Source organism: Lynx canadensis, chromosome A3 (genome assembly GCF_007474595.2).
Source record: "Lynx canadensis isolate LIC74 chromosome A3, mLynCan4.pri.v2, whole genome shotgun sequence".
NCBI classification, from domain to species: domain Eukaryota; kingdom Metazoa; phylum Chordata; class Mammalia; order Carnivora; family Felidae; genus Lynx; species Lynx canadensis.
The window spans coordinates 139,239,517-139,258,388 of record NC_044305.1 but is presented as its reverse complement, the minus strand read 5'-3'; positions in this window follow the sequence as shown (position 1 = coordinate 139,258,388).

Here is an 18,872-nt window from a genome sequence, read left to right as displayed (position 1 = left end):
GCTGCATGGCCTTGGGATTGTTAGTTTTTAGTTGCCCGAGTCTTCGTTTGTGAGTGAATGTGGAGAACGGTGTCTTTCGCTGATTGTTTTGAGGGTTTGTGATCGCTGCCTTGAAGGTCCTGCCTCCGGCCCAGTGTGAGGCCTTCTTTCTGCCTGACAAATAAGTGAATGCCAGGAGGACAGTGGTCCCCCAGTTACTGCAATGCCTCTCCCCACCTGTCTCCTCAATGCCAGGAGCCACCTACCTGAGTGGCCAACGAGTAAAAGAGGGTACAGGACCTGTCCTTTGATATGGATTCTGGACCATGCTTAAGAATAGCCTTTCTGTGGGGCCCCTGGGTGGCTCAAGTCAGTTGAGCATCCGACTTCGGCTCAGGTCAGGATCTCACGGCTCGTGGGTTCAAGCCCCGCATTGGGCCCAGTGCTGATGGCTCGGAGAATGGAGCCCGCTTCCGATTCTGTGTCTCCCTCTCTCTCTGCTCCTCCCACACTCACACTGTCTCTCTCTCTCAAAAATAAATACACATTAAAAAAAAAACAGCCTTTCTCACTTATTGCTTATTACCCACAATGCATCTTGAAGATTTCCAATTTAAAGTTGGGTGTGATTTTAAGAACATTTGCAAAACTATGCGCAGGATATTTCTAAGTTATGTATTCATTGATTAATTTTTGCTTTTTCATCAGTCCCAACAGACTCACATTTACCAGCCTTTCCAAAGCAATCCGCTTACATCATGAATCCTCATATTCAGTTCAGTTAAGTAATATAAGTACAATAACGAGCAAAACCTTATGAACTTGGTTGGGGGTAAACACGGCTTACTTTTCATAAGACTTTGCCTGTGGGGAACACACACACAGGCTTTGAGTGTCCAGAACCCTGTGGGCCACAGCAAAATACAACAGAGGATTTGGAAAGGCCCCCTAATTCGGGGAGTTAAATGAAGTATGACAACAGTGACCACTTTTAGAAGAACTATTCCTGCAAAAACTTAGAAGGTGTGGGGAAAAAATAAAGAAAAAAACAGACATAAAAAGGTTTGGGGGGGCGCCTGGGTGGCTCAGTCGGTTGAGCGGCCGACTTCGGCTCAGGTCACGATCTCGCGGCCCGTGAGTTCGAGCCCCGCGTCGGGCTCTGGGCTGATGGCTCAGAGCCTGGAGCCTGCTTCCGATTCTGTGTCTCCCTCTCTCTCTGCCCCTCCCCCGTTCGTGCTCTGTCTCTCTCTGTCTCAAAAATAAATAAAAACGTTAAAAAAAAATTTAAAAAAAAAAAGGTTTGGGAATGCCCTGAATACCTTGATTTCATTTCTTAGTTTTGCATCTCACACAGCAGAGCCACTCTTAAAGTTTATCCTTCTTAGCAGATGTTATTTAAAATACAAGAATGCAGGGGCACCTGGGTGGCTCAGTTGAGCGTCTGACTCGGTTTCAGCTCAGGTCCCAGGGTCGTGGGATCGAGCCCCACGTCAGGCTCCGTGCTAAATGTGGAGCCTGCTTGGGATTCTCTCTCTCTCCCTCTGTCCCCCTCCCCCAGTTGCACGTGCACTCTCTCTAAAAAATAAAAAGTCAAAAAATATGTAAAATACAGTAATACAATTTTATAGCTTTATAGAACCTAGAGACCAAATCAGTTCAGTGACTCATTTTACAAATAACTTGTGCTGTGTCCCATGCAGAGGGCATGGGGGTCCATTTAAAGCTTCCCCTTCGGAAACGCCAAGGCATCGGAGGACGCCATGTGCGAGTTTCCATTTTATTTTATTCTCAAGTCTGTATTTTTTTACACGGGACCAATGAACGTAGGCAAAGAAGCAAACGCGCAAACTTAAAGCGTGACCGCCACGGGGCGTTATTTGCAATGTATCCGTCACCTTTGCGGTTTGGTTTCCCTGCAGACGCGAGCCTTGGGTCTCTATGCTTCGGGGTCGGCTCCCCCGAGCAGGACACAGCGTCAGTGTGAGAGGGTTCCTTCAGCCCCGTTGTCCCTGCCACCTCCCGCTGGGCCGCTGCTTCCGGTTTGCAAGCTGCACTTAGGGTTCTCCTTTCTCCAGAGATCCTTCCCTCTTTCCTGCGCAGTCCGCGGTGGGGACAAGCAGCTTTGCCCACGGTTGCTTTAGGTCTGGATTCGGGCCGCAGGATACACGGAAGGCCGATGGAGCCACGCCACCGCCTGCTCCAAAAACAAGCCTCCAGGGCTTCACTCGTAGGTGATGGTGGGAAGAAGAGAGAGAAAGGGAGGCAGAAGATTCCCGAGACAGTTACACACAGCTTGATCTGCGGCATTCGAATTAACCTAAGTCCCCATGAAGAGAAACACACGCTTTCCTTTCGCACGGTTTTGAAATATTCACCAGTACGAGATTTTCTACTCCTCTGTGAGTCTCCAAACATTCTTCCCACTGAATCGTTGTCCTTATTTTTGGAGCGAGTCCTGAAAGACATTCTCAGAAGGAAGAAAGGAACAAAATTTCAAGACACTCCTTTGTTAATAGAGTTTAATCCAAGAAAGAGGAAAGAGAAGTGATGGGTTAAAGGTGAGACCCCGTGTGTCCACACCGTGACAGAAGGCAGCAGCGGTCTCGGGGAGAAAGTCCGGCGGTTCCGGCCCGGTCACCCTGGGCACTGGCATCCGTGTCTGCCCCCCAAGCCCTGTGCCGCTGTCCTCCGGTTTTCTGTCCCTGCTCTGCCCTGGCCGCTGCTCATGGAAACTTCTGGCGCCAGTGGGAGACTGGAGGCCCCTCAGTCTTTCAGATGGCCCGATCCAGGCGTGGTCGTCTTAACTCTCTTCAATTATTGTGTTAAAATCACATAATTACCTAGAAACATGACACTTTTGTTATCACAGATTTTGTCATTATAGCTGCTGAGTATCAACAGATCCTAAGGAATATCATAAAAAGACAAATGTATTATCGAACCTAGAACCAAAATCAACGGTGAACAGAAGACAAGGTTTGTTTTCACTCATCAACCCCGTCCACACAGAAACCCGCACGTAATTCTGCACGGCGGTGTGTTTTCCTTCGACAGCAGCTTGAATTCGATTATGTGGAGGCAGAAAAGATTAACAACACATTTAGACGGAAAGAATCGGTCGGTTAATCAAAAGGCCAATTGCAGACACCTTTCTCTTTTTGTGACCCACAGGGTTTGTGCAGGTGACACCCATGGGGGCCTCCGCAGGCCCAGGGAGCTCTGGAAATCGCTCACACGTCTCTTTCTCAGCCTGTTTACATACGGTTTCTCTGCAGAAAAAGTCTACATCTTTAGCTAAAGGGCCCGTGGCACCCAGAGATTGAGAAGACGGGCTACGTTTCCTGGTTCCTGGAGCTTAAATGTCAAATATTATTGCCTCCGTCTTTCGCTCGGATTTGCTGTTACGATGCATCTTTCCGGATGGATAGTGGACATGGGAACCTTTCCTGTGGGCACACCGCCAGCCCCTCACTTGTGAAAACAACTGAAATGTGTTGATTTCCTAAGAGTTTACAGGCTTTTCTATTCAGCGGATGCCGTGGGGGGAAGTGTAAATGAGGAGTGAAATGAAAAGTTTCAGCCCGCTGGGCAGAGGGCACTGTGTCTTGTGGTTAGAACTTGGCTGTGACACTCAGCTCTGCAGAAAGAACTCACCAGCCCAGCGGCCATCCCTTTCCCTGGGAGAGAAGATCACTCCTACACTATACCTGGAGGTAAGAAACTGTAGCTAATGCGGGGAGAGCAACCCAAAGTAACCTGGAGATGTTCCAGCCGTAGCCGTCCGTCCGCACGGTGGGGAAACAGCACAATCAAACGTGGAAAACGGAGACGGTAAGGCAGCAGGAGTGCAGACTGAACGAGTAGATACTAATTTATTTCTTTAAATAAAAACTTTAAAAACGTATTATTCCAGGGGCGCCTGGGTGGCTCGGTTGGTTAAGCGTCCGACCCTTGATCTCCGCTCCAGTCGCGATCTCATGGTTCGTGAGTTTGAGCCCCGCGTCGGGCTCTGTGCTGACAGCCCGGAGCCTGCTTGGGATCCTCTGTCTCTCACCCTGTGCTCCTCCCCTCACTTGCACGCTTTCTGTCTCCCTCTCTCAAAAATAAAACACTTTAAATAAAAAAATTAAAAATATATTATTCTGATTTAGAATTTTAACAAGACTATTACCTTTCTTATTTGCCTTTCATTTTGATATTTGAATATACTTTGAACTTCATTTCCACTATTTTTCTATTAAGATTTCCTTATGAAACACTCCATGATCATCTTAAAATCTTGTGGTGAGTATTCGGTACTTTCTTTAGCTAAAAGCCAAAAGACTTGCTGCTTGTCGGCAAGCAGGAGGAGGCTGGAGAGGAGAAGGCGGAGAAGTGCGTCGGACGCGCAGAGAACACTGACTTCATCCAGAAGAAAAATCTAGAGGTAGGTGTTTTTAGGGCTTCTTCCTTTCCTTTAACTGTGACTAAATGACACCGTGTTGAAACGTAATGCGCTCCAGGGTAAGTCCTGGCTGTGGAAAACCCCTTAACAAGACCTCACCCTTGTCACTGGTTGCTCAGTTTGCTGCTGTCTTGGTGGTTGGATCAGATGCACCAGTGGATTGATGCGTTTCTTCCGAGTGTGCTCCATCCTGGGCTTACAGGTGTCCTGTCTCACTGGGACGACGCTAAAATGACAGCTGTTAAAATACAAACAAAAGAAAACCAGTGCACAAAATGAAACCGTTCAAAAACCTGCTCCACGCTGCGTGAGGTAGCTCGACATTTTAAGCAACATTTTTGTTAAATGAACATTGGTTTGGGGGCGCCTGGGTGGCTCAGTCGGTTGGGTGTCCGACGTTGGCTCAGGTCATGATCTCACGGTTCGTGGGTTCGAGCCCCGCGTCGGGCTCTGGGCTGACGGCTCGGAGCCTGGAGCCTGCTTCGGATTCTGTGTCTCCCTCCGTCTCTGCCCCTCCTCCACTTGTGCTCTGTCTCCCTCTGTCTCAAAAATGAATAAACATTAAAAAAAATTTTTTTAATAAATTAAAAAAATAAACATTGGTTTGGTGTGTCTTTTCCGCTAGCCTACACAAAGTCTGTTTTTACTTTGTTTCCTATCATGTGATATTTTTTTTTACCTATGGGATGTTGAGTGTGAACGTGTGTTGTAATTACCTTTACTGAGAACCTAAAACTGAACTTCAGGGGCGTGAGAAAGGTAAGAACTTCTCTTTCTCTTGATTTAAACATTGCGCTGTCCCCTATAACTTAGGAGAGCATATTTTTACCTCCTTTAACCTCCATAAATGTATACGAAATTCAATTTCATCCTTTTCAGAGTCCAGCCCGTCCGAATAATCTCTCCCCCACACGGCTGGAAAGAGTTTTCATTACGCAGGAACCTTCAGCCGTGTCATGGGGGCGCTGACCGCAGCAGCAGCTGTGAGTCACGATCCCCCTCAGCCCGCACTTCCACTCGTTTCTGGGGAGGACCAGGCTGCTTTTCCCCTGTAATCCGCTACGCCCTCCTCCCTAGTGGAATCCACATCGTTTACGCGGGAGGAGGATTTCTTATTTGATTTCATTACACTTGCTTCTCGCCCAGAGTACCGATGAACTGGGGCTCGTCTATCTACTTTGAATTCACCGTGGCATTAAAAAGCACGTTCGGTTAGAATTCTGAGTGGTACCAGCTCAGGAGTTCTCTCCTGCCAGGACCTGTTTCCTGGCCAAGTTCCCACGTTTTCACTTGGGAGAGTCAATCACAGAAAGTCTCCGCCATAGCCGGGTAAGGATGCTCCTCGTCTCGCAGCACCAACAGAGCCAAGAGCTTGGCCTTCGGGGCCCTCTGCCCGCGGGCCAGCCTCCCGCTGGACAGAATCATCCCCTCTCTAGCTGTAGGAGTTACTTGTCGGTGAAATAAGCCAAAAAATAAGCGGTGAGAGTATTTGAGGTAAAGAAACAAATGTGTCTCTACTTATAAATGACATATGCTTATGTAAGAAATATTCCATAAACTATTAGGTTCAGCGGGTTGGTTAGACAGACTCTGTACACAATGTCGATACACAGAAACCTTTCCTACTTACCAGCAATTGACTAACAGAAAGTACATTTTTTACGTGATACCATTTACCATAGCATCAAAAGTCACCGAATACCTAGGAAGCACGTGTCAATATGTGTAAGGCCTCTACACCAAAACGATTAAAACATTATTGAGAGGAGTGAACGGAGGCCTAGCTACCTGGGCGGATATACTATTTTCTTGGATCGGAGGAAGCGATGTACTGAGAATGAGAATTCTCCCTAAATCCAAGCAGATGCGTTTGTTTGGCGACAAGACACTCGATAACCTAAAACGCACCTGGAAACAGAAGGGCCGTGAGTAGCAGAAAGTCTATGCTACCCGATACCAAGATTTGCTGGGAAGAGAGCCCAGCAGAGCGGAGCAGCCCAGGGCCGCGCGAGGCAGACAGGTCATGGCGCTCCAGCCCCAGGAAGAAGGACACTTGCTCAGACACACAAGCGACGTGCTACAACAACGGGAGAGGCAAGTCTTTTCGGCGAATGGTGCTGGGTCGACTGGGAATACTTAGTGAGAAACTCAAATCTACAGGCACCATAAATCTAAACAGGGAAACAACCCAGCTTCTGGAAGATACCGTGCAGATATTCTTCTCTGTTACTCGGGTAGCAAAACAGTCTTTAAACGGGATTTTAAAAAGCTCTGCTTATAAGGAAAAAAGAACTTCTATTTACCAAAGACCCCATTAAGAGTTTTTAAAAAGTAAGCCGCAGAGGAGCAGAAAATATTTGCAATACATATAACTACCAAGGAATCATTACACCGGTAATAATACTGATATATATACATCAGTAAGGAAAAGACTATCAAAAATAAAAAAGAAAAATACGTGAGTGGGAAGTTTATGACGGGGATCTCCAAATGACCAATAAATATATGACAAGTTGCTAAATGCCGCTACCCTTCAGGAAAATGAAAATGCAAACCAAAATGACAGAAACGACCCGCACAGTGAGAAGACAACCCATGACGTGAGACAGAATTTTTGCAAACCATGCATTTGCTAAGTGGTTGATCTCCAAAATATGTAAGGAACACCCACAGCAAAAGATTGACTGACTGACAAATGGCCAAAAGACTTGAATAGACATTTCTCCAAAGAGGCAGATATGTGGCCAAGAAACATATTAAGAGATGCTCAACATCATTGATCATCAGGGTGTTGAAAACCAAAAGCACAATGAGATGTCACCTCACACCTATTAGGGTGGCTATTATGAACGTGTTGGCGGGAAGTGGTGAAATGAGAGCCCCGCGCACTGCTGAGGGGGATGTAAAGGTGGCCAGGGCTGCGAAAACAGTATGAAGGTTCCTCAAGAATGGAAGTGACGACCACACAATCCAGCAATCCCACCTCTGGGAATTTCTCAAGAACTGAGGTCAGGGTCTCAAAGACGAAGGGGCACCTCCACCCCCATTTCAGAGCAGTATTACTCACGACAGCCGAGACTCAGAAGCAACCTAGGTGCTCGTCGATGGCTGGACGGACAAAGGAAACGCAGTGCACCCACACAATGGGATATAATCCAGCTTTAAAAAAGAAAGAAATCCTGCCATTTCTTATGACATGGATGAAAGGTGACGTCCTGGGGCGCCCGGGTGGCTCAGTCGGTTGAGCGTCCGACTTCGGCTCAGGTCACTATCTCGAGGTCCGTGAGTTCGAGCCCCGCGTCGGGCTCTGGGCCGACGGCTCGGAGCCTGGAGCCTGCTTCCGATTCTGTGTCTCCCTCTCTCTCTGGCCCTCCCCCGTTCGTGCTCTGTCTCTCTCTGTCTCTAAAATACATAAACGTTAAAAAAATTAAAAAAAAGAAAGGCGAAGTCCTACCTAAAGGAACAACCCCATCCTGGAAAGATAAACGTGGCACGATTCCACTCGACAAGCTGTGCAAGGAGTCAGACCCACAGGGGCAGAGAGCAGGAGGGCGGTGTTGCCCTCACGCATCGTCTTCTTTGGCTCTGACGGTCTTCTCCTCATTGCTGCGATGCGTTTATACAACAACCTAATATGTAGCAGAAAGTCCCAACTGCTATACACAACACGTATGAGTATCAGAAGCATATCGTTGCACCAAAGAAACCACACACACACACACACACACACACACACATCCACTTCAAGAAAGGTGCACGTAACCTGGTGTGAGGGGGCAGGCGGCTTCCACCTCTGGACTGGGGGCACGTGGAACACTTAGGTGTCCTGATCTGGGCAGGAGGTCGTGGGGGCATCCACTCCGGGACACCGATGCAAATTATGACTTATGTGTCCCTTTACTCGGGTGTGATATACTTTGACGTGACTGAGTCAGGACGGACAAACGTCGCCTAAACATACCAGTGAGGAAAACAAGCTGTATCAGCCCAATCTGGACAGTCCACACCATGGAAAGCCGTCCTCACACCTCTGCTGTCCCCAAGGTCCCTGCAGAGTGCCATCCACCCGTGCTGTCCCACAGGACTGAGGTTGTCACAGTATAAGCGTCGGTGTGCCCGGCCCCTGTGCGCCCGGCCTGCCACAGGGACGGTGCCCACCCACCTCTACCCCCTCCATCAGCAGTCAGAACCCGCGTTCTGTGCAGAAAATGAATTTTCTTACGAATTACTTTGTCATTGTTGTTTTTTTAATTAATTTATTTATTTTTGAGAGAGCCAGAGAGAGAGAGAGAGAGAGGGCACAGAGGAGGAGGGCAGAGAGAGACGGAGAGAGAGAATCCCAGGCAGGCTGCTCACTGTCAGTGCAGAGCCGGACGGGGGGCTCAACTTCATGAACCGTGAAATCACGACCTGAGCCAAAACCAAGGGTCGGACGCTTACCTGACTGAGCCACCCAGGAACCCTGTGTCATTATTGACTTTAAATAGATCTTTCGTGGGGCGCCTGGGTGGCGCAGTCGGTTAAGCGTCCGACTTCAGCCAGGTCACGATCTCGCGGTCCGTGAGTTCGAGCCCCGCGTCGGGCTCTGGGCTGATGGCTCAGAGCCTGGAGCCTGTTCCCGATTCTGTGTCTCCCTCTCTCTCTGCCCCTCCCCCGTTCATGCTCTGTCTCTCTCTGTCCCAAAAAAAAAATAAATAAATAAACGTTGAAAAAAAAAAAATTTTTAAATAGATCTTTCGTGGGGCGCCTGGGTGGCTCAGTCGGTTAAGCGGCCGACTGGCTCAGGTCACGATCTCGCGGTCCGTGAGTTCGAGCCCCGCGTCGGGCTCTGTGCTGACGGCTCAGAGCCTGGACCCTGTTTCAGATTCTGTGTCTCCCTCTCTCTGACCCTCCCCCGTTCATGCTCTGTCTCTCTCTCCGTCTCAAAAATAAATAAACGTTAAAAAACATTTTAAATTCTAAACTGGATTATTAAAAATAAATAAATAAATAAATAAATAAATCGATCTTGCGTGCAGATGAGTTTGCTACGTTTTCTGTACAAATGTCGAAGGCAGGGGAGCTGGGGGGCAAGTGCTTTCTAAGTCAGTCATACTCGGGGGTTCTGGCCACGCAGCAAAGAAAGCGTGAAGTGAACTCATTCTCTCCGCGGGCCAGCTGAGCAATCTGGACGCTGATGAAGGCGGTCTAGATACTGAGGTGGAAAACACCGTGTTTCCTGTGGGAGGGATTCAGCCCCTGAAATATCGTTTACCAAATCGCCAGCTGAATCTTATCACAGGAAAGCAGATTTTGTTTCCAAACACTTTCGAGAGGTGCCTAAAATTCAATACGTGTGCCGAGCCTTCGAATGCTTTGAAGGAGTTTATCTGCTGAAGCGCTAAATAGCATTGGATTTAAAAAGGCCTCTCTTCCCAATTCTCAGGCAGGCTGTCGGCCTCTGTGCGACCCCGCTGGCTCTTTCTTCGCTTTCTGTCCTCGGCGGGCGGGCGGGCACGGGGCCCCCTCCGCGGGCACAGGGCCCCATCGACGCCCCTGCCTTGAACTCCCCGGACAACCCCGGTCCAGACTCTTTTCAGCTGGTTTTCCAATAACTACGTGTTCGGTGTTGTCGCACTGATTTGGTAAGTTGACAAGGGGCACTTTAAAAGGCTAGTTTCACATGATTTCTACCCACAAAAACAACACAAAATAAAGTTTCTAAAATGCTGATGAAGACACATGATCTAAGTCTATTCCATGCCCGACACCCCCCAAAATAATCATCAATCAGGGTTAACATGCGAGTGTACATACATTCAGTAAATAATGAATATGCACAGGTGGCGAAGGCACCTTCCACAGGCCTGATACACCTGCCTGCCACAGTCTCCTTGTTTGTGGGTCACAGAACATCCGGTTATAGACAAAGTGGGGGAGGAATCACATGCTGCACAGGATTTGGACTCATTTTTCCCCAGGCTCGTGAGCTTACAGTGTCCTGGACAGAAGCCAGGATTCCTGAGGACGTGCTTCCTCATCAGGGGCTTACGTGGAGTGTCTGTGAGCGTTAGGTAAACGTGCACACGCACAGCACACACACAGGCACACGCTGTGGACTGAGCATGGAGCTGAGCCCCTGAGCTGCTTCGGGCTCTCTTTGCAGGGAGAAACCTGCAGCCTCCCCAGCCTGCGTCTAGCAGGGGGCAGGCATCGTTGAGCCCATGTGGGAGCAGGTGCACAGCCGCTGTGGTGGCCGGGCCGGAACAGTGGGAGGGACTGTCCCACTGTGAATCTGAAGCTCTGGGCTTTGAGCCGAAATAGCCACTTCTCAGCACGGCCAGCGCCCGGCCCAGCATCACCTCTTCTGGGCAAAGCACAGACGCCAAAGTCAAGGTGGGATCTTTGCGGAGGCTGTGAGGGAAAGACCCTGCGGGAGCCCCCCTGCCACGAACCAGCCCCTCCTCATTAGGAAAGCTTCAGAAGAGGACAGAAAGCCCGAGGCTGGCAGAGGGTTGCTCTGCACCCACCTGTGACATAGTGACCGTGCTGTCGCTCCCGACACTTCCTTCTGACCCGTTCTGCCCAGATCCTGCCTTATGTCCCTAGAGTCAGGATCCCTGTTCCTGGAGGGTTTTCCACAGGACCCTGTGCGTGTCATTACCACTAGAGGGTTCTGGGGTTTTTTATTTTAGAGAGGGACAGACAGAGACAGAGAGAGAGAGCACGCGCGCATGAGTGAGGGAGGGGCAGAGAGAGACAGAATCCGAAGCAGGCTCCTGCCGTCAGTGCAGAGCCCGATGTGGGGCTCAAACCCGGATCATGACCTGAGCCAAGGTCGGACGCTCAACTGACTGAGCCGCCCAGGCGCCCCTGGGTCGTCATGTTTAGTGTTTGACTCTGATTTGCCAGCTGCAGTTGTAAAGATGGACGAATCCTGGCACCTGCCGCCCAGAGGAGGGCGTGATCATAGTGCAGGAAGTAAGGCCTGCTGATAGCTACCGGGTTCAGCAGCGACACTTACCCCCTCAGGGGACAGGACACCTCCTGACAATTCACCCGTCACGCTTGGGCAGGAGTTTTCTCCTCAGTTGGCTAATGAAACATCACACAGGAAGGCGAAGATGAGCCAGCACTCTGCCGACAGGCGCACGGCATCTCCATCTGCTAGCGCCCTGTTCCGTCCGCTCCGCACGGCAGCTGAGACGGTCTTGTGTTTCCGCGGCACCCCCAAGCGTCGCTGCCCTGTGGCCAGAGCTTTCTCCGGGAGAAGCCTATTTCACGAGGGGACACACCGCGTGAAGCCAGGCCTGACTGCCATTTCCGCAAAGAAGTTGTCTTAGACACGGACACCAGGCAGGCATCTCAGCGGGGCAGACAGACAGACAGGGCTCTCTCTCACTTCGTGTCTAAATGAAAAGTTTCTTTTTGTAAATCAATCTTCTCTCAAAGAATACAAGCTAGGGGCGCCCGGGTGGCTCAGTCGGTTGAGCGTCTGACTCTTGGTTTTGGCTCAGGTCATGATCTCACGGTCGTGAGTTCAAGCCCCGCGTCGGGCTCTGGGCTGACATCACGGAGCCTGCTTGGGATTCCCTCTCCCTCTCTCTCTGCCCCTTTCCACTTGCTCTATCTCTCAAAAGTAAATAAATAAACTTCAAAAAAAAAGAGTTTAAAAACACAAGCTAAACAGTTACAAAATGTACACATTTCTCACATGAATACAATCACTTCGAGGCCTGATATCATGAGAATGAACCCATAGTTAACAGCCCATCTTATAAAATTGCAGTGACCACACTGTCAGGGTCTGTCCCCATGGGGACAAAATGCCTCATTAGCTATGGTACAGGAGGTGACCAGGGTTCTTTTTATCAGAATTGACATCTGAATGAAGAAAGTTGAAACAGCCCTATTGGTTTTTCATATAATTCCTATTTCCATAAGGAAAACACAGAGGAAAATGAAGGTGAAAGCAGTTCAGTACACGTGGAGTGCAGGATATTAATGTCAACGGTGGTGACTTCTGAAGACTGAAGGGTGCTTTGGTGACAACAACACAGTGCTAACGTCTCATGCTCTCTATGGATTGTGTCCTGTTACAAACAGGACTCTCAGGTGTAACTTCCTTCCACACATACGGAAATAAGTCTGATTAAATACAAACAAACCTTAACCTGAGTGGGTTTTTGATGGTTAAAATATGACCTCACTAATGTTCCCTCATAAAAATACATAATTGGCCTTCACTTGTTTGGTTTATAAGATCATAGTATGTCATTAGAGCATTTAGTAGATCGTGTATCTCATTAATAATTCTGGAAGAAGTATTTTTTATAATTTTCTTTAAAATTTTTCATTTTTGAGAGACAGAGAGAGACACAGAGTGAGCAGGGGAGGGGCAGAGAGAGAGGGAGACACAGAATCGGAAGCAGGCTCGGGGCTCTGAGCTGTCAGCACAGAGCCCGACGCGGGGCTCGAACCCACGAACCATGAGATCATGACCTGAGCCAAAGTCAGATGCTTAACCGACTGAACCACACAGGCACCCTTGTAATTTTAATTAAATTTTATTTTACTACAAACTTATTTTGCTATATTAAGGCTATATAATACCACAAATTGTTTGGATTGGAAGAAATCTATAACATCAAAAATAGCAAAACAAAACAATATCCAACTATCGTAACCTAAAGCAGCGAATCCTCCGCAACGTTAAACTTAAAACATGGGAACAGAGAAGACAAAAGTTCGTAAGAACAATGAGATCAGTGACACCGTTGCAGATTCCACAGACACTTAAAACAATGACAGGATCTTACGAGAAAGTGGTGATGACTCTGAACATGTAGATGTAAATCCACTGACAACGACAGAAACTGAAACAACGAAACCAAAACCGTGTGTAAGACAGCGCGTGCCACGGGAATCTAACGTCATCTGAATACGCACGCAACGGCTCTGGCCCCGATGACTTCGCTGACAAGCAATTTCACGCTTAAACAGGGAATGCTGCCGGCATCACGCGGGATTCCGGAGGATCCGAGCTGGTCCGTGAGTCCCGCCCTGTGACTGGACCCACTCGCGTTCCTACACGGGCAACGGAAACACTGAGAAGATAACGTTTAGAAAATACTACTTGCGACATCACAAAAGCCTCAGATAACTGGAAATGAGCCCAAATAAGAGACGGAAGTCTCCTACCCTGAGAACTGCAAATTACTGCGGACCGAGCAAGGAGTCGGAGACTCGTAGCTGACACCGGAGCGTCTCCCAAATTACCTGCGGGCTCGTGGCCCTGCGCCCGACGCTGGGCGTTTTGTGGGTGATCTGAGCAGCTGGGCCGTTCTAGCTGAGCAATCGAGGAATGTCAGTGAATATTCTGTGAGTGTGAATAGAACAATGACACCCTCCGAAGGACCTGCTAGGAGGACCACAGGACACGGCCGTGGTGACACCGGGAGGACCACGGGACCGGGCCGCTGTCACAGTCACAGTTAAGGTCTATCAAGTGAAAAGGCAAAGGTGAAAATCCGCGAAGGGAACAGGTGTCTGGGAGGTCCCAGGGACACCAGATGGGAGCTTTCCTGTGACCTTGGCCAGTGGGGCCTCGGGGTCATGTTGCGTTCTCCCCCCACGATTAAGGGGGCCTGTTAGGGGGCCGGATGCCTGGGGTGCAGAACCCAGCTGACTAAACTCAGCCACTCAGAGCCCCCAACCCCCCAGCAAAAGCTCATTCCTCATAAATCAGGCTGTTAACATAAAGGACAGAGTGTCCCAGGGCCCCGGGCTACAGACGCACTCACAGCAGACAGGACGCCCCAGGGGCCTGGCACCTAGCTCCCCAGAGCCCGCTGAGGGCCGGTCCTGGACACAGGCCTGTCCTGGGAATGCGCAGGGTAGGAGGAGCCCAGGCCTGCAAAACTGGGGAGGAAGAAAGTGGCACCCCGACTTTAAATCTTTCACAAGTCAGTCTGAAAATGACTAAAGCTCTACGTGTAAAAACAAAACATAACTGTTAAAATTCTATCAAAAATAGAAGAACATTTAAAAATGTTTTAAGTCTTATGACTTCCCTGAATATGAAATAAAACCCAGTAAGTCATTAATAACTATAACACACATCACCTAAAAACATTAAAAATCCTTGTGACAAAGGCAAAAATGAAGACATATTGATAGTCTAATAGAAAATATTCTTGGGGCGCCTGGGAGGCTCCTTGGTTAAGCGTCTGACTTTTGATGTCGGCTCATGTCATGATCTCACAGTCTGCGACCCGAAGCCCCGAGCAGGACCCTATGCGGACAGCGGGGAATCCGCTTGGGATTCTTGCTGTCTGCCCCTCCCCCACTCATTCTCCATCTCTCTCTCTCTCTCTCTCTCTCTCTCTCAAAAATAAATAGAAGACATTTAAAAACATTTTTTAAGAAGAAAATATTCTTAAAACATATGATGGGAAAACGATGGATTTGTGTTGGTAATACTCACAAATAAATGAATGAAAAACCAGCGTAAGCGGTGTGGCAGGTGAAATCATGCCCCCCAGAGATGCGTCTCCCCCAATCTCAGACACCGTGAGTATGCTGGCTCACGTGACGGGAGGGGTTACAGACATGGCCCTGAGATGGGAGAGCACCCAGGGTGCCGGGGGACCCAGCGCGAGCACCCGAGTCCTCACCGGCTCCGAGGACACACGGTGACAGAGGGGGAGGGAGGCGGTGAAGACAGGGCCACCGCCGAGGAATGCAGGCAGCCTCCAGAAGCTGGGTGAGCCCTCACCTAAGCCCGTGACAGGAGATGGGCGTCCTCTCTGCCACCACAGACACCCGCGTTCTGCCCACACCCCGTGTGGTTCCCGGAGGCCCCTCGGGGCAGCTCAGCTTCTGGCCTGGAGAGCCGCGGGGACATCACTTCGTTGGGTGGGACAGTGCAGTCTGGTCACTGCTTGGCAACAACAGGAAACGAACTTTCCAACACACGCCGAAAAGTGTAAGAATTCACAGAAGAAACAAAAATAAACTTCTGCGAAAGTTACTCGGTTTTGCCAGGACGTCTGCAGTCCCGGGTTAAACCGGTGTGAACTACTCTTTTCTCCACACCAGTTAGAGAAAGGCAGAATTTTGCTAATACTCGGCTTCGACCACCTGGAAGGCGTCAGAAGCTCGGGCACTGTAGTGGGCGAGGTCCCCGTGGCAGTTCCCACCGCCGGGCCTTCCACGCACACCCTTGGGGCCGCCCTTCTAGATTCACCAGCAACTGCGCCCCCCCCCCCCCCCCCCGTGCTGCAGATCCGCACACGGAGATGTCTCGTTAGGGACCGATGGGAGCGCGTTCTGGGGAGGCGGCCAGCGTGAGCCGCTGCCTCGACCGTCTGGCAACGTGAAACGAGGGGCACGGCGGCCTGGCCGCGCAGTGAGCGCTCGGGCCGCCCGAGACCGCCTCCCGTGCGGTAGAAGGGAAGCGAGGAAACGCGCAGAAGCCACAGGCCAAAGAGACGCGTGACGCGATTCCGCGTTAACCATGCACGTATTTGCACACGCGGCGCTGCTTCCGTGGACTTTCTCGGGAGTTCCCGGTGAGGCGAGAAAAGGCGTGGGAAGGGTCTGCCTCCTCGGAACGAGTTCCCGGAAGCCACGTGTGTCCAGGCGCCGAGGCACCTGCCCCTCCGGGCCGCTGGCCTCGTTCTCGTTAACCGCCAGGAGCCGAGTGTGACGCGCCAGCTGGACAGCTGCACCGGGCTGGCGTTTTTTCCTCTGGAACACTGTTTACCTTTCAAGAGAAAAGTAGGCGATGATAAATATTGAAATTATTAACGTGTTACACTTTTTGTTCCGGGAGGAGAGATTAATTATATAATTCTGTAGTAGCTTTTCAGGGAGAGTGAGCTCAAGCAGTTTAGTACATCTGAGATGTTATGTAATCGTCACATTAATTATGCATCGGCTGATGTTAGAGTTGTTCTTCTAACGAATATCGTATTCTGTGACTTTTAATCAACCAAGATAAGGAAAAAGAAATCTCAGTGAAAACTGCTAGTTTTCATTTAAGAAATGAAAGAAACATTCTTCATTTTGAAGGACATCCATCTCGGGGCGTTTGGGTGGCTCAGTCAGTTAAGTACCTGACTCTTGATTTCAGCTCAGGTCATATCCTCACGGTTCGTGAGATCGAGCCCCGTGTTGGGCTCTGCACTCGCAGCACGGAGCCTGCTTGGGATTCTGTCTGCCTCTCTCTGCCCCTCTCCTACCCACACATGCTCTCCCTCTCTGTCTCTCTCTCAATATAAATAAGTAAACATATAGAAAAATAAAGGACACACATTTTGGTAATTTAAAAACACACACTTCTTGTGAGTACTCTTTGAGAAAAATTTTATTTTTATGACGCCTGTGGGGTGCTGTGCTTTTCCAGCAACACCCGGAACAGTGTGAATTATGCTGCTCCGAACCGTGTGTCTGTCTGTCCCCCGCACGCTTCTTCCCTCTCCTGGAACGTTGTGCTTCATAAATATTTCCTTATGTTGCTGCTGAGTTCCAAGCAAACGCACTGAGCATAAGAAACGTAACAACATATTTCAGTTCATACAAGTTTTGTGGCCCTACCTTCCTGTTCACTTTGTTCCTGGGAGGACTTTCTCAGAATTTGCCGCATCGTAAGCCAATGGCACTCACTGGGCGTATATTCAGATGACTTCACTTCAGCTTCACATCTTTCGTGAATTCTTTACTGGACTTTGCCCATGCGAGAGGCCATAATCTGTCTCTGCCTCGAGTTCAGGTGGGGGGCCCCGGACGAGTCTCCTCCGAACCCCTGACATCCACATCCTGCCTGCCCTCTGAGCTCTTCGGTTCAGCCATCTGCACTTTTCCCTCTTATGACAGACACGGATTGTACCCAAACCCTCCACTTCCAAGGCCTCACTGCTGTGCAGTGTAAGCTTTAAAGAGAAGTGTGGGTCCCCCGGGGAGGGAGTGTTTTCTAAGGTCAGGGGCGGGTGGGGGGGAACCCTTGTAGCTCACAGGAATTTGGGAGAAATGGTCAGAAAGCATTGCTTCCAGAACACGGCACGAGCTTCTCTGATCCTTCTCTAGAAGCATCAGAAGAACAGAATGCAGCCAAGTAACTCCGCCTCTCCGAACAAAGTTGCGCAGTTTCAGGAGTCAAAACTATTCAGGACCGGCGAGGGTAATGTTTACAGTTCCGGCATCAGTAACAATCGCCAGGCGTGCAAAGAGGTGGAAGAATCCGGTGTGTGTGACCACGAAACCAACGAATAGAAACAGATGCGGGAACATCACCTATTACAGAATTAGTAGGTGGGTTGAAAACCCGTTACGAGACTTTGTTTACTAAGGCAAAAGAAAGTAGGAGCATGTCAGGAAGAGAAGTGGACTGTATTTTTTAAACCAAATGGGATTTCTAGAGATGGAAGCTAAAATATCTGACGTGTGAGTTAATGGATTGGACATCGCAGAAGAAAGGGTCCAGAAACTTAAAGGTTCAGCGAATGAACCTAGACGAAGGAAAACACAGAGAAGAAACTACTGAAAAAATTAAAATGAATTGAAAGAAGGCAGTGCCAGTGAGCCGTGATGTGATCCGAGTCCCAGAAGCAGGGACCAGGGGAAGGAGAAAACATTTGGCAAACACAGGTGTCCACCTCCTGGGGGATTTTTAGCCCCTGCCACAGGGACCAGTGAGGCAGGATGGCTCTCGGGGCCCAGCCAGGTGTGACCGGCCCCCCTCACCTGCCTCACCAGAACCTACGCTCACCCTGAATCAGAGCACTCCGGATTTTGAGGCTGCGGACTGTGGTTTACTTTCCATTGGCGATTGTTTGGGTGGCCCGAGCACGAGTGGGTTTCTGCCGAGCGGGAGAACTTGCACGTTCACTCGGGATCCAGTCCTTCGGGATCCAGCTCGAGGCTCCCAGTGGCCCCACGGCCCACCTGCTCCCTCCCTGAGCGGAAGAGGGTCTCAGATGGGAATCTGAAACCTGGAACCGAGCCCTGCCCCCCGAGGACCGCCCCGCCCGCCGGAGGTCGGCGGACGGGCCCACGTGTGCAGCTCGCAGCCTGTGCGCCCATCCTGCTAATTTTCTGGTCTCACGTAATTTGACAGGGATTTAATAGGAAATACATTCCATCAGCGGAGGCCAGACACTGTGGTGATGAGACGTTTCTCCCACTGACCCTTGATATTTTTAGATACTCTGTCAACACCATTAAATGCGTTGCTTCCTTAATGTAATTTTCATGCAATACCTGTGGGTTCGTGGGTCTGAGATGAGTGTTTGCAGAAAGTGACAGATCATTAGTTCAGCAACCCCTGCAGGCGGGACTTCGGCGCCATCCAGGGGGGATCCCCAGGTTCCTCGGCTTGTGCAGCCGATGTGTTAGCCGTGAGGCCTGTAACCTTCTGGAAAGGACAAGTGTTCATGCCAAAAACTACAAATATGCCTCTCCATTTGCC